Raw genomic sequence first — 14587 nt, 5'->3', positions numbered from 1 at the left:
TTTCCCGTTAGAAGACCTGAACTCTGGGTTGCCCCAAACGCGGAGCAGCCAGAGTTGCCTGCCTTTACTGGTCTCCCAGAGAACTTTTTGCCTGTCAATTTCTTTGAGTAATTTGTGGATGATGTGTTTTTGGAAGAGATTGTTGAGCAGACTAATTTGTATGTGGAGCAGCATTTGAGGGACAACGCTGCTAGGCTTAGGCCACACTCTAGAGTACCCAGTGGATTCTCACAAATTTGGAGGAGATAAAAAGGTTTATGGGTTTGACTCTTTTGATGGGGTTGATAAGGAAGCCGTCAATGGCTTCTTATTGGTCAACAAGTCCCTTGATGGCAACAGCTATATTTCCTGCAACCACGAGTCGTAATCAGTATTTGCTTCTTCTTAGGATGCTGCATTTTGTTGACAATGCATTAGCCTTGCCACGAGATCACCCTGATTTGACCGTCTTTTTAAGATTAGGCCTGTCCTTGATCATTTTGTAGATCAATTTTTCAGAGGTCTATGTTCCAGGCAAAGAAATAGCTGTGGACGAGTCGTTGGTCCTCTTCAAGGGTTTAGGCAGTACATTCCTAGCAAGAGGGCACGATATGGAATTAAATTATATATGCTGTCTGAAAGTAGTACAGGATATGTGTATAGTTTTCCGTGTCTACACTGGTAGGGATTCCAGTATTGACCCCCCTGGTTGTCCTCCCACTTTTGGAGTTACTGAAAAAATTGTGTGGGAACTTGGTAGACGACTGTTCAAACAAAGGTCACCATTTGTATGTAGATGAGCTGCTAGCTTTGAAATTTTCAGACAAGAGGGATGTCTACATGCTAAGTACTATCCATGATGAGAGTACTTCCCCCTTGACTGTTTAGGGCCAGATTGCTGAAGTGCGCAAACCTGTGTGCTTTTTAGATTATAATAAGCACATGGGAGGTGTAGATAGAGTTGATCAGAGGTTGGAACCTTATACTGCTAATCGTAAGTCTTATGTTTGGTATAAGAAATTAGCAATTCACCTCTTCCACTTGGCAACTTTTAATGCTTTTATTGTGTTTAAGGATAGGTCTCCAGAGTCAAAGATGACATTTGTGAAATTTCAGGAATCAGTGATAGAGAGCCTTATTGTGGTGGAACAGGCAAGAGTTCCTAGAGAAGCAGTGGTGGAGGATGTGGCTAGATTGAAAGATCACCACTTTGCTGAGCACCTTCCTCCCACGACCAAAAAAGACTTTCCAGCTAAGAAATGTAGAGTCTGTGCTCGAAGAGGTATCCAAAGGGAGACTCGAATGTACTGCCCAGATTGTCCTTCAAAGCCTGGGCTGTGTGTGGGTGGTTGTTTCAAGAATTACCACACCCAGAAGAATTACTGGGAACTACCATGAGTGTAAACTGCCTGTTTTATATTTTCATGTGTTAATGGTTGGCATTTCTGTCATGTACTTAGTTAGAGCTTTGTTTGTAGTTTTGTAATTATTTCTAATTAGTTAGTGGTTTCTTTGTTTTTAAAGCAAAAAAAAAGTGATGCCATTGTGTGTGGAGTGACGCTTGGCTGTGGGTGTACATATTGTACATATTGACTTGCTGTTGGCTACTGCAACACACTGCCAGCCAAACACCAGTCCACACACTCCCATCAGCTGGTGTGATTGTTGTATCAGGCATGTGGGCGTATGTAAGTGAGGGGCCCTTGAGTGGCGCTGTCTGTTGATGCGAGTGTTGTAATGTACTGGGCCCATGGCTGGCGGCGTGAATGGTGTTGTGCATGTCATGTATGAAAGGTGTGTGAATGGACTGTAAAGCGGTTGGTGCCTTGCCGTGGCTTTACAGCTCACGAGCTGTGAGTCATTGGTTCTGTTTTTTGGCCTTTCAGCTATTAACAGTGCATTTCATTTTTGTAAAATCTCTTATTAATAAAATTTGATCCACTGAACCATCACTCACCCTCGTGCCAAATCCAACCAGTATGTGTGGTAAAAATGACAAAACCTGCTCCGCTGTAATCAGGCGTCGCAGCACACCTGTGACACGCTTGGTGTCTCGGGTGGGACCCCGATGATGAAGCATGCCACCAACTTGGTTGGTGGGTGAGGGGTCTTTTTAGCATAACCTAAGCGTGTTTCTTTTCACAATGTTAGTGTTTGCGACATCTCGTAAGTATGTGGACACACCAAAATTATCTATTGCAAAACTACCTGTGTTTGGAGGGGGGGACACCTATGTTTTTGGTCCCTGGTGCGGCCTTCATGTAAGGAAACTGACCAAACCCAGACATGTTTTAAAAATAGACTCCCCAAGGAGTCCAAGGAGGTGTGGATGCCTGTATCCCCTAACATTTTCTTATCCAGACTCATCAGCAAACCTCAAAATTTGCTTAAAAAATCATATTTCCCTCACTTTTCTTTGAGGGATCACCGCTGCAGCACAAATTTCCTACCACCTAGCGTTCCCCTCAGTCTCCCAAGTAAAATGATACCTCACATGCGTGGGTCCCCAAAGCAGAGTCAGCCTAAAAGATGTATAAAAGAAAAATATGTGCTTATCAACTCGCTGTGCTATCCCTTCAATCTCTACAGGTTGTTGGCATTTTTGTGTTGCAGGCACCTGGGCCACCCACACAAGTGAGGTATCATTTTTATTGAAAGACTTGGGGGAACGCTGGGTGGAAGGAAATTTGTGGCTCCTCTCAGGTTCCAGAACATTCTGTCACCGAAATGAGAGGAAAAAGTGTTTTTTTGGTCAAATTTTGAGGTTTGCAAAGGATTCTGGGTAACAGAACGTGGTCAGAACACCACAAGTCACCCTATCTTGGATTCCCCTAGGTGTCTAGTTTTCAAAAATGCGCAGGTTTGCTAGGTTTCCCAAGGTGCCGGCTGAGCTAGAGGCCAAAATCCTCAGCTAGGCACTTTGTAAAAAACAGCTCTGTTTTCTTTGTGAAAATGTGTTGTGTCCACGTAGTGTTTTGGGGCATTTCCTGCTGCGGGCGTTAGGCTTAACCCACAAGTGAGGTACCATTTTAATCGGGAGACTTGGGGGAACGCTGGGTGGGAGGAAATTTGTGGCTCGTCTCACATTCCAAAACTTTCTGTCACCGAAATGAGAGGAAAATGTGTTTTTTTGGCCAAATTTTGAGGTTTGCAAAGGGTTCTGGGTAACAGAACCTGGTCAGAGCCCCACAAGTCACCCTATCTTGGATTCCCCTAGGTGTCTAGTTTTCAAAAATGCGCAGGTTTGCTAGGTTTCCCCAGGTGCCGGCTAAGCTAGAGGCCAAAATCCACAGCTAGGCACTTTGTAAAAAAAACAGCTTTGTTTTCTTTGTGAAAATGTGATGTGTCCACATTGTGTTTTGGAGCATTTCCTGTCACGGGCGCTAGGCCTAACCACACAAGTGAGGTACCATTTTTATCGGGAGACTTGGGGGAACGCTGGGTGGAAGGACATTTGTGGCTCCTCTCAGGTTCCAGAACTTTCTGTCACCGAAATGAGAGGATAAAATGTGTTTTTTTGGCCAAATGTTGAGGTTTGCAAAGGATTCTGGGTAACAGAACCTGATCAGAGCCTCACAAGTCACCCCATCTTGGATTCCCCAGGTGTCTAGTTTTCAAAACTGCGCAGGTTTGCTAGGTTTCCCTAGGTGCTGGCTGAGCTAGCGGCCAAAATCTACAGCTAGGCCCTTTGCAAAAAACAGCTGTGTTTTCTTTGTGAAAATGTGATGTGTCCATGTCCATTTTGTGTTTCCTATCTCGGGCGCTAGGCCTACCCACGCAAATGAGGAACCATTTTTATCAGGAGACTTGGGGGAACACAGAATAGCAAAACAAGTGTTATTGCCCTTTGTCTTTCTCTACATTTTTTTCTTCCAAATGTAAGACAGTGTGTAAAAAAGACGTCTATTTGAGAAATGCTCTGTAATTTACATGCTAGTATGGGCACTCCGGAATTCAGAGATGTGCAAATAACCACTGCTTCTCAACACCTTATCTTGTGGCCATTTTGGAAATACAAAGGTTTTCTTGATACCTATTTTTCACTTTTTATATTTCAGCAAATCAATTGCTGTACACCCGGTACAGAATGAAACCCCATTACAAGTTGCAGCTCATTTATTAGCTCTGGGTACCTAGGGCTCTTGATGAACCTACAAGCCCTATATATCCCCGCAACCAGAAGAGTCCAGCTGACGTAACGGTATATTGCTTTAAAAAATCGGACATTGCAGGAAAAAGTTACAGAGTAAAACGTGTAGAACAATTGCTGTTTTTTTCCTCTCAATTTCAATATTCTTTTATTTCAGCTGTTATTTTCTGTAGGAAACACTTGTAGGATCTACACAAAGGACCCCTTGCTGAAATCAGAAGTTTGTCTACTGTTCAGAAATGTTTAGCTTTCTGGGATCCAGCATTGGTTTCTCACCCATTTCTGTCACTAACTAGAAGGAGGCTGAAAGCACAAAACTAGTAAAAATGGGGTATGCACCAGTAAAATGACAAAATTGTGTTGAAAAATTGGGTTTTCTATTTCAAGTCTGCCTGTTCCTGAAAGCTGGGAATATGGTGATTTTACCACCGCAAACCCTTTGTTGATGAAATTTTCAGGGGAAAAAACCATGAACCTTCTTCTGTAACCCTTTTTTCACAATTAAAAAAAATCGCTGTATGTTGGCTAATTTCTTGATCTTGTTCAGGGGTACCTCTAGAATCCCTCGGATGTTGGAAAAAAGGGCGCAAATTTGGCAAGGGTAGCTTATGTGGAGAAACAGTTATGAGGGCCTAAGCGCAAACTGCCCCAAATAGCCCAAAAAAGGCTCGGCACATGAGGGGAAAAGGCCTGGCAGCAAAGGGGTTAAGGGAGAGCTAGCTCTCTGACACAGAGGTTACAGGATGAAGGCTTAGACAGAATTCTCTCTCAGGTTCGGACCTCAGGCAGCAGTGCATAGTTGGCAGACCTAGGCCTCACACTGCAGAGCGTTTTTTTTTAGCTTATTCTGATCCTAGCACATCTAATTAAACATAAGATCATCCGACCCAATAGGTTGCTAAGGCTTACGAGTGGCATCAAGGCTCTGGGACAAAGTTACATGTAGCCCAGCACACTACTTAGATTGTTGACTCTTCATCCTATCCCAGTTATTGTAATGTTGGCATTGAAAGTTGATTTTAGTCTGTGTCGGTGAATTAATCTCATAATGCCGCCAAACTCCATAGTGTGTTAATTCAGGGTAACACTCAAATTATCTGTTTTTTATTCTACACGCTCTCATCCACTTTCTTTGCCTTGTCCTCTTTCGCCATCACTTTTATTAACTCTGCGCACTAATACCGTCACTGTTCAGTAAAAGAGGCCTTTTTGTAACTGGAAACTCCCCTTAAATATGCCCTGGCAGCTATGCACTCCTTCTTGCTGCCATGAAGTTGTACAAAATTCACATTTTATTCCTCTTTGTTCTCTCATTTTAGTTTTGTAGAGCTCGGTACACTGCAATATCCTACAAACATCGTGTATGCAGAATAAGTGAGACTGTACTGTACTGTGCTGGACCTATACCCATAGAGGACGGGCATACACCCCCAAGAAGACAGCATTCAGTATCAGAACCCAGGGGCGTAGCCGTAGGACTGGGGCTGTGGGGTGAGCTTCAGAGTTTTCAACAATCAGGCTGCCATGTAACGTTAAAATGTATTATATGGCAAGCAGGGCGCATGAGAGGAGCTAAAGAGGCAATGAAAAGGGAGAGGAATGCGTATTGGTAGGGGTATTAAGACAGAAGTCACAAAATGTTGTAAAAAAACATTTTCGAAGACCTTGAAAGCAGAAAGGGAAAAAGTGTGTGTGCCTCTTTGTGTGTATATAACATTTCCTGGTGAAATCCAACAGACACCTCCCCTTACCGACTGAAAGCACCTAAACCCAACTATTTCCCTGAAAATAGATTTTTTAGGATGGTGAACCTCCCCAAACTTCCCCTGAAGCTACACCCCTGACAGAACCCCGGCATATACTAAGAGATTTTACAAACTACTATTAAACACTGACATTCAGGGGCGAGGGTCAGACATTTCGTTGAAAATTTGTCTGAAAGCAGTGTTAAGCCTTTGCATGGTTGACATACTTGAAAAAGCGCCAGCAAAACTGAGGGGCTTATTTACAAGCCCCCATGTGCCACTGTAGCCTCACTTTTTTGATGCCCCAGTACTGCACAGTGCAGACCCCTATTTACAAAGCCAGGCAAAGCCACCCTGCGTGGCTTTGCATGACCTTGTAGATATGGTGCAAGGCAAAGCAGTGCAAGTCGCTGCGTTGTCTCACATTGTGTCGAGGAGGTATGCCATTGGAATTGCTCTGGGTGTTCCCACTCAACATTCATGGTTTTTGCCTGCACCAGATTTACAAAATAGCATAAATCTGGGGCAGCGCCAAAAACCTATGCCTTCCCAGAGCAGGTGTAACAAGCAGAAATGTTTATATTTCTCCTCATTATTTCAACTTTCTATGTGTGCTGCATTCCTCGGTACCCATAGAATGAGGAAAACACCTCTTGTGACTGTTGTTGTGCAGGAAGGTGCCCCTTCTTGCACAAAAACAATCATTACTACAAACTGACACCCTTGCACCATGATTCAAGTGTGCCTGCATTGGTGCTTGGCTGTAATTTGTGCACCAGCACTGGTTGAAAGGACAGGAATGCCTCTCTGTTTAGTTTCATGGTTGCATTTAGGATTGGCCTCCTGCAAATATGTTTAGGATTGTCTTGCTATGATTATGTATAGGATTGTGTTCATTAAAACAGCCCTAGCTTTCCTTTAAAAATTCTTGCATCTTATAGAAGTGTATCAGTAGTTATAGGTACCTGTCCAAGGTGTGTTTTTCTTGTACATATACATATACCATTTGTATATTTCATTGTGTTAGTAAAAAGGCCACCACACATTTGTGTTTATAGCAGTCGTTGGGCACTATGAGGGAATCTGGGGGGCAAACAGGATTTTCCCATATGCTGTCTTCACTGCCAGTGCCTGGTTCTGACTGATAAGTGGAGGCGATCGAAGTTTTGCTTTGAGGCAATCGCTTTTGTCTCAGTGGCTCCATGAGTTAACACGTTTCCATCCAGCCAACCCTGAGGCTGCTTTCTCTACCTTATAGAAAGGGATTGCGATCCTGCCCAGCTTGCAATAGGTGCCTATCAATAAAGTCCTTGCATTGCCTGGGCACTGGAGAACATGCTTACCATGTAGGCTCATGACCCCTTTGACCTTCTTAAACAAAGTAGAAACACTCTGATGTGTGTGTATAAAGTACACACACACACACACTCCACTCCTGTGGAGAAGGTCTCTGCAGTGAACACAGATCCTTCATTGGTTCTAGAACTCCATGTTCTATCGGGACTGGTTTAGGATTCTCACAACTCCACAGACCGGAGCATACATAGTGACATGAGTCCAGATGCGTCAGAATAGAATAGAATTTGTTGATGCTCGATTAATTAAAATCACTACATCTCAACACACATCAATACAATTAGATTTAAAGGTATTATATCATACAAGTCTGAGACAATACATGAATTCATTTACCCACCCCACCAGGAACCTAAAAGGTTCATTGCATAGCTGGTCATCGTATCTTAATATGCCCCACCCCGAACCCCCAATTACTGTTTCCCCAAGTCGAAGTCACCATATAATAAAAAGTGAGTTAGTTGTCCCATCCTTCTCTGTACCAATGACCTTGCCCACTGTCAGCCTTTCATTTCATTACCAGTATCCGAGTTTAGCCCATTTTCACCACGCCACCGGAATCATCGTAATATACCAAATGATTCTTATTATTCCCTTGTAGGAGCCAGGTAGCCTTGTGGGACAAAGATCCTCTACCTTCGGCAAGGGCCAAAAGTGCTCTGTGCATAAAGTGCTTTGTGCTCCAGTGAACCATGTGGCATTTTAATACCTTCCCCTGCGAGGTTAAATCCACCAAGATTACTTTGTGCCACGCTGCTCCTACTCCCCTAGGAGGCTATATGTTTGGGTTTTCTGTACTTGCCTCTTGGATCACCATGTACCGTATGGACATCGTTTGCTTCTTTCATGAACTTTAAAAACTGCTCTTACAGCTGACTAGATTCACCTTTTAAGCAATATAAAACAACTGCTATGCCGGTCCTCATAGTTAAGGTTTGGAACACTGGTCAGAGCTATAAGCACCTTCAGGATTTTAAGTCTTCACAAATGCAGATCACATGGATTAGAGACTCTTCCACTTGATCACCCCACCTATACCGCTTACTGCTTTCACCCTTCTTTCATTCATACTAACAGCACCTTGGTGAAATGAGGCCAAAGCGCTGTCTTATAAAGACTCAAGTGCTCTGGGAGAACTCCAGAGCTATAGAGATCTACTACCACTTACCATGAGCATTAGCTCTTAAATCCCAGAGATTATGCGCCCCTGAGATTATTTTTGCAGATTTAATTAATAATTTTGCTGTCATTTTATTTAGTAGGTTGTTATGGCTGAGCTCCTCCACACAGAGAGAACCAATGAAGGGTGCCAATATAGAGCCCCACACCGAGCCTTTCACCCCCGAATTTCTGCTGAAGAAGTTGTTTCATAGTACCGCTTGGCACCATATTCAGTTTTAGGCAGTACAAAACAAATTGTGCCCACATGGCTAGTCCTGTTTTAATAATTTGAATTCCAATCTAATTTGAACTTGGCAGGGGCAATCTAGGAGTGCAAATAAGCTGTGACAGCTGATGCATTGGTGGTTGTCTAGCCATTTGTAAAGTTGGTCCTTAAACATTATTAACCATCCAAGATTGTTGGCATCAGTTTACTTGCAACCAGCGTCAGTAGGGCATTGTAGCTTTAACAGGCAAGATTCCTCTTAAGTTGACCCATCCTGCACATCAAGTTCTTAGTTGTCATTCTTATGGCCCTAACTGAGCCTTTTTTCCATCTCTTTTGTCAAGCATCATGCCAAGGTATTTAAAACTTGCTGCTTCCTTTATAAGCGAGCTTCCATTAAGCCAGGCAACCTTTTTCATCAAATTCCTACAAAAAATCATTGTTTTCATCTTAGTTAAATTGATAATGATGTACTTTTCTGTGCAGTAGTGGACAGGAGCATCTGAAGTCCCACTTAGATACAATGTAATTATATCTGTGTCCAAGATTTGTAAAATGTATATTTTCCTCTTCTCAAAGCGAGGTGGGCAGATCCTTGAGGCAATCAACTTACTTTCCATATCTGCCATTTAAAGGGTTAAAAAGCAGAGGGGCAAGAATATAGCCTTGTTTTAATTTTTTGTTTATGTAGATGTTTTCGAAGTCGCCCAGTTGGCTCATAATCTAACCATTATCCACTTGTTACTGTACAGTGACTCGAAAGCCTTCAAAAGATGAGGCGTAATCCATCAATTTCTTAGCTTTCCCCAAGGATGCTCTATTGGAATATTGTCAAATGCTTTGGTAAAATCAATAAAAGCAGCGCGAAGAGGTTGTGCATTGGGGAATTAAGAAGTAGGGCTTCATCAATTAGACAGGTCAAGGTCAGGAGATTATACTCAATATTACTGTGTCTTTGAAAACCAGCCTGAAACCATGGGATCATTGCTTCTCTCTAGCCCAGGTTTCCAACTCATCGTTCAGTGATCTTGCAAAGCACTTCCCTATCACGTCCCACAACCCTATCAGTTTTAGTTTTTAGGGGTGGGGGTGAGGGTCAAGGTAGTTTTAGTTTTTAGGGGTGGGGATGGGGCTTCAGGGTAGTTTTAGGGGTGTGGTGGGGGGTCGGGTAGTTTTAGTTTCTGGGGGTGGGGGGTCGTGTTAGTTTTAGGGGTGGAGTGGGGGGTTAGGGTAGTTTTAGTATTTTAGCGGTGAGGGGTCGGGGTAGTTTTAGGAGCGGGGTGGGGTCGAGGTAGTTTTGGTTTTTAGGGCTGGGGGTGAGGGGACTGGGTAGCTTTGGGGCTGGGGGGTCAGAATAGGTTTAGTTTTAGAGGTGGGGTGGGGGTCTGGGGTAGTTTTAGGGGCAGGGTCGGGGGTCGGGGTACTTTTCATTTTTAGGGGCAGGGGTGGGGGTCAGGGTAGTGTTTTTTAGGGGTGGGTTTGGGGGTCGGCATTTTTAGAGGCGAGGGTGGGGGGTTGGGATAGTTTTAGTTTTTAGGGGCGGGATGGAGGGTTGGGGTAGTTTTTGGGGTAGGGTGGGGGGTCGGGGTAGTTTTAGTGTCTAGGAGTGGGTGTGGGGGGGTTGGGAGGCTTGGGGTAGTTTTAGTTTTAGGGGCGAGGTGGGGGTCAGGGTAGTTTTCGTTTTAGGGGCACGGGTGGGGGGTCGCAGTAGTTTTATGGGTGGGAGTGGAGGGGTTGGGTAGTTTTGTTTTAGGGGCGGGGTCGGGTAGTTTTCTTTTAGGAGTAGGAGTGGGGGTTGGGATAGTTTTAGTTTTTAGGGGTGGGGTAATTTTTGGGGTGGGGTGGGGTTTGGGGTAGTTTTAGTTTCTAGGGCTGGGTGTGGGGGATTGGGGTAGTTTTAGTTTTATCCTTGGCGTGGTCTCCCTTAACGTTTTACCTCTGTTTCCCAGGTTGTTGATGTGTGCTGGACTCTGTTTTTGCTGTTTTTGTTGCTCTGATCACTTTACTACTGCTAACCAGTGCTAAAGTGCAAGTGCTCCTATACAAAATGTGTATGTAATTGGTTCATACATGATTTGCATATTTGATTTACTAGTAAGTCCCTAGTACAGTGCACTAGAGGTGCCCAGGGCCTGTAAACCAAATGCTACTAGTGGGCCTGCAGCACTGGTTTTGCCACCCACATTAGTAGCTCTGTAAACATGGCTTAGACCAGCCACTGCAGTGTCTGTGTGTGCAGTTTTCAACTGTAAATTCGACTTGGCACATGTACACACTTGCCAGGCCTAAACCTTCCCTTTTCTTACATGGAAGACACCCCTAAGGTGGGCCCTAGGTAGCCCCAAGAGCAGGGTGCAGGGTATGGGTAAGATAGGACATGTAGGCCCTCATGATGACATTGGCGGTAAGTTCAGCTTACCGCCATGCGGACTGCGCCAACATACCGCCGCCTCAGCAGATTACCGCTACCCATATTATGACACACACACAGCAATCCGTCACAATACAGCGACACACACAAGTCCGCCAATCCACAGGTGGGTGATAAACTGGCGGTCTCCAAACCCACACCGTGATGCCAACAGAACTACCCCCACAATATTATGACCCATGAATCACCGCAGCAGACATTCAGTGGCGCTAAACCATTGGTGGTACATACAGCCGCGCTCAAAATACACACACACATACAAAACAACACAGCATTGGACAAATAAAATAACACACACCTGACACTCATACACACACCACACCCACACACCCACACCACTAAAAAACACACACACCCACTTTACCCACAACCCTTTACGATTACAAATCATTGCCACCAGAGAGATACAGCAAGAGCACACTCACAACCAGTGCCACATAACACTATCACCCATACACCATCCACGCACCATACATCACACACCCCAACACATCACCACACACACCCTCACCCTCACCCATACCATTCACACTACACCCATTGCACCACAACGACATCCCAGGTTCTCAGAGGAGGAGCTAAAGGTCATGGTGGGGGAAATCATCCGGGTAGAGCCACAGCTATTCGGATCACAGGTGCAGCAGACATCCATCGCTAGGAAGATGGAGCTATGGCAGAGAATTGTGGACAGGGTCAACGCTGTGGGACAGCACTCCAGAACAAGGGATGACATCAGGAAGAGGTGGAACGACCTATGGGGGAAGGTGCATTCCTTGGCAGCAAGACACCAAATAGCTGTACAGAGGACTGGCGGTGGACCCCCAACTCCTCCCACATAACTAACAACATGGGAGGAGCAAATCATGGCAATCATGCATCCTGAGGGCCTGGCAGGAGTAGGAGGAGGACTGGACTCTGTGTAGGAAAGTACCATCTTGCCTGGCATGTTACCCCCATATTTCACTGTATATATGTTGTTTTAGTCTATGTGCCACTGGGACCATGCCAGGCAGGGCCCCAGTGCTCATAGGTATGTGCCCTGAATGTGTTCCCTGTGTGATGCCTCACTGTCTCACTCAGGCTCTGCTAACCAGAACCGCAGTGGTTATGCTCTCTCTGCTTTCCAAATTTGTCACTAACAGACTAGTGACTAAATTTACCAATTCACATTGGCATACTGGTACACCCATATAATTCCCCTGTATATGGTACTGAGGTACCCAGGGTATTGGGGTTCCAGGAGATCCCTGTGGGCTGCAGCATTTCTTTTGCCACCCATAGGGAGCTCTGACAATTCTTACACAGGCCTGCCACTGCAGCCTGCGTGAAATAACATCCACGTTATTTCACAGCCATTTACCACTGCACATAAGTAACTTATAAGTCACCTATATGTCTAACCTTCACCTGGTGAAGGTTGGGTGCCAAGTTACTTAGTGTGTGGGCACCCTGGCACTAGCCAAGGTGCCCCCACATCGTTCAGGGCAAATTCCCCGGACGTTGAAGTGCGGGGACACCATTACACGCGTGCACTATACATAGGTCACTACCTATGTATAGCGTCACAATGGTAACTCCGAACATGGCCATGTAACATGTCTAAGATCATGGAATTGTCACCCCAATACCATCCTGGTACTGGAGGACAATTCCATGATCCTCCGGGTCTCTAGCACAGAACCCGGGTACTGCCAAACTGCCTTTCCGGGGTTTCCACTGCAGCTGCTGCTGCTGCCAACCCCTCAGACAGGTTTCTGCCCTCCTGGGGTCCAGGCAGCCCTGGCCCAGGAAGGCAGAACAAAGGATTTCCTCTGAGAGAGGGTGTTACACCCTCTCCCTTTGGAAATAGGTGTGAGGGGCTGGGGAGAAATAGCCTCCCCCAGCCTCTGGAAATGCTTTGATGGGCACCGATGGTGCCCATCGCTGCATAAGCCAGTCTACACTGGTTCAGGGATCCCCCAGCCCTGCTCTGGTGCGAAAGTGGACAAAGGAAAGGGGAGTGACCACTCCCCTGACCAGTACCTCCCAGGGGAGGTGCCCACAGCTCCTATAGTGTGTCCCAGACCTCTGTCATCTTGGAAACAGAGGTGTTGGGGGCACACTGGACTGCTCTGAGTGGCCAGTGCCAGCAGGTGATGTCAGAGGCTCCTTCTGATAGGCTCTTACCTCTCTTGGTAGCCAATCCTCCTAACTTGGTAGCCAAACCTCCTTTTATGGCTATTTAGGGTCTCTGCTTCGGGGAAATCTTCAAATAATGAATGCAAGAGCTCACCAGAGTTCCTCTGCATCTCCCTCTTCACCTTCTACCAAAGGATCGACCGCTGACTGCTCCACGACGCCTGCAAAACCGCAACAAAATAGCAAGACGACTACCAGCAACATTGTAGCGCCTAATCCTGCCGGCATTTTTGACTGTTTCCAGGTGGTGAATGCTCTGGGGGTAGCCTGCCTTCACCCTGCACCAGAAGCTTCATAGAAATCTCCTGTGGATTGACGGAATCTTCCCCCTGCTAATGCAGGCACCAAAAGACTGCAACACTGGTCCTCTGGGTCCCATCTCATCCTGACGAGCATGGTCCCTGGAACACAGCAACTGTGTCCAAAAGACTCTCACAGTCCAGTGACTCTTCAGTCCAAGTTTGGTGGAGGTAAGTCCTTGCCTCCCCACGCTAGACTGCAAAGCTGAGTACAGCGTGATTTGCAGCTGCTTCGGCTCCTGTGCACTCTTCCAGGATTTCCTTTGTGCACAGACAAGCCTGGGTCCCCAGCACTCCGTCCTGCAGTGCACAACCTTCTGAGTTGTCCTCCTATGTTGTGGGACCCCCTTTTGTAACTTTGCGTAGACTCCAGTTCACTCTTCTTTCAAGTGCTTGTTGGGGTACTTCTGCGGGTGCTGCCTGCTTCTGTGAGGGCTCTCTGAGTTTCTGAGCGCCCCCTCTGTCTCCTCCTCCAAAACGCGACATCCTGGTCCTTCCTGGTCCTCAGCAGCACCCAAAAACCTCTACTGCAACCCTTGCAGCTAGCAAGGCTTGTTTGCATTCTTTCTGTGTGGGAATACCTCTGCAAGCTTCATCGCGACGTGTGACATCTGTCTTCCAAAGGAGAAGTTCCTAGTCCTCTTCTTTCTTGCAGAACTTCAAAGTTCTTCCAACCGGTGGCAGCTTCCTTGCACCTTCAGCTGGGCTTTCCTGGGCTCCTGCCCCACCGGACACTGTTGCGACTATTGGACTTGGTCCCCTTGTCTTACAGGTACTCAGGTCCGGAAATCCATTGTCAGTGCACTGCTGGTGTTTGTTCTTCCTGCAGAATCCCCCTATCACGACTTCTGTGCTCTCTGGGGGTAGTAGGTGTACTTTACTCCTACTTTTCAGGGTTTTGGGGTGGGGTATTTTTCTAACCTTCACTGTTTTCTTACAGTCCCAGCGACCCTCTACAAGCTCACATAGGTCTAGGGTCCATTCGTGGTTCGCATTCCACTTTTGGAGTATATGGTTTGTGTTGCCCCTATCCCTATGTGCTCCTATTGCAACCTATTGTAA

Source organism: Pleurodeles waltl, chromosome 3_1 (genome assembly GCF_031143425.1).
Source record: "Pleurodeles waltl isolate 20211129_DDA chromosome 3_1, aPleWal1.hap1.20221129, whole genome shotgun sequence".
Lineage (NCBI taxonomy): Eukaryota > Metazoa > Chordata > Amphibia > Caudata > Salamandridae > Pleurodeles > Pleurodeles waltl.
This window is presented reverse-complemented; position numbering follows the sequence as displayed.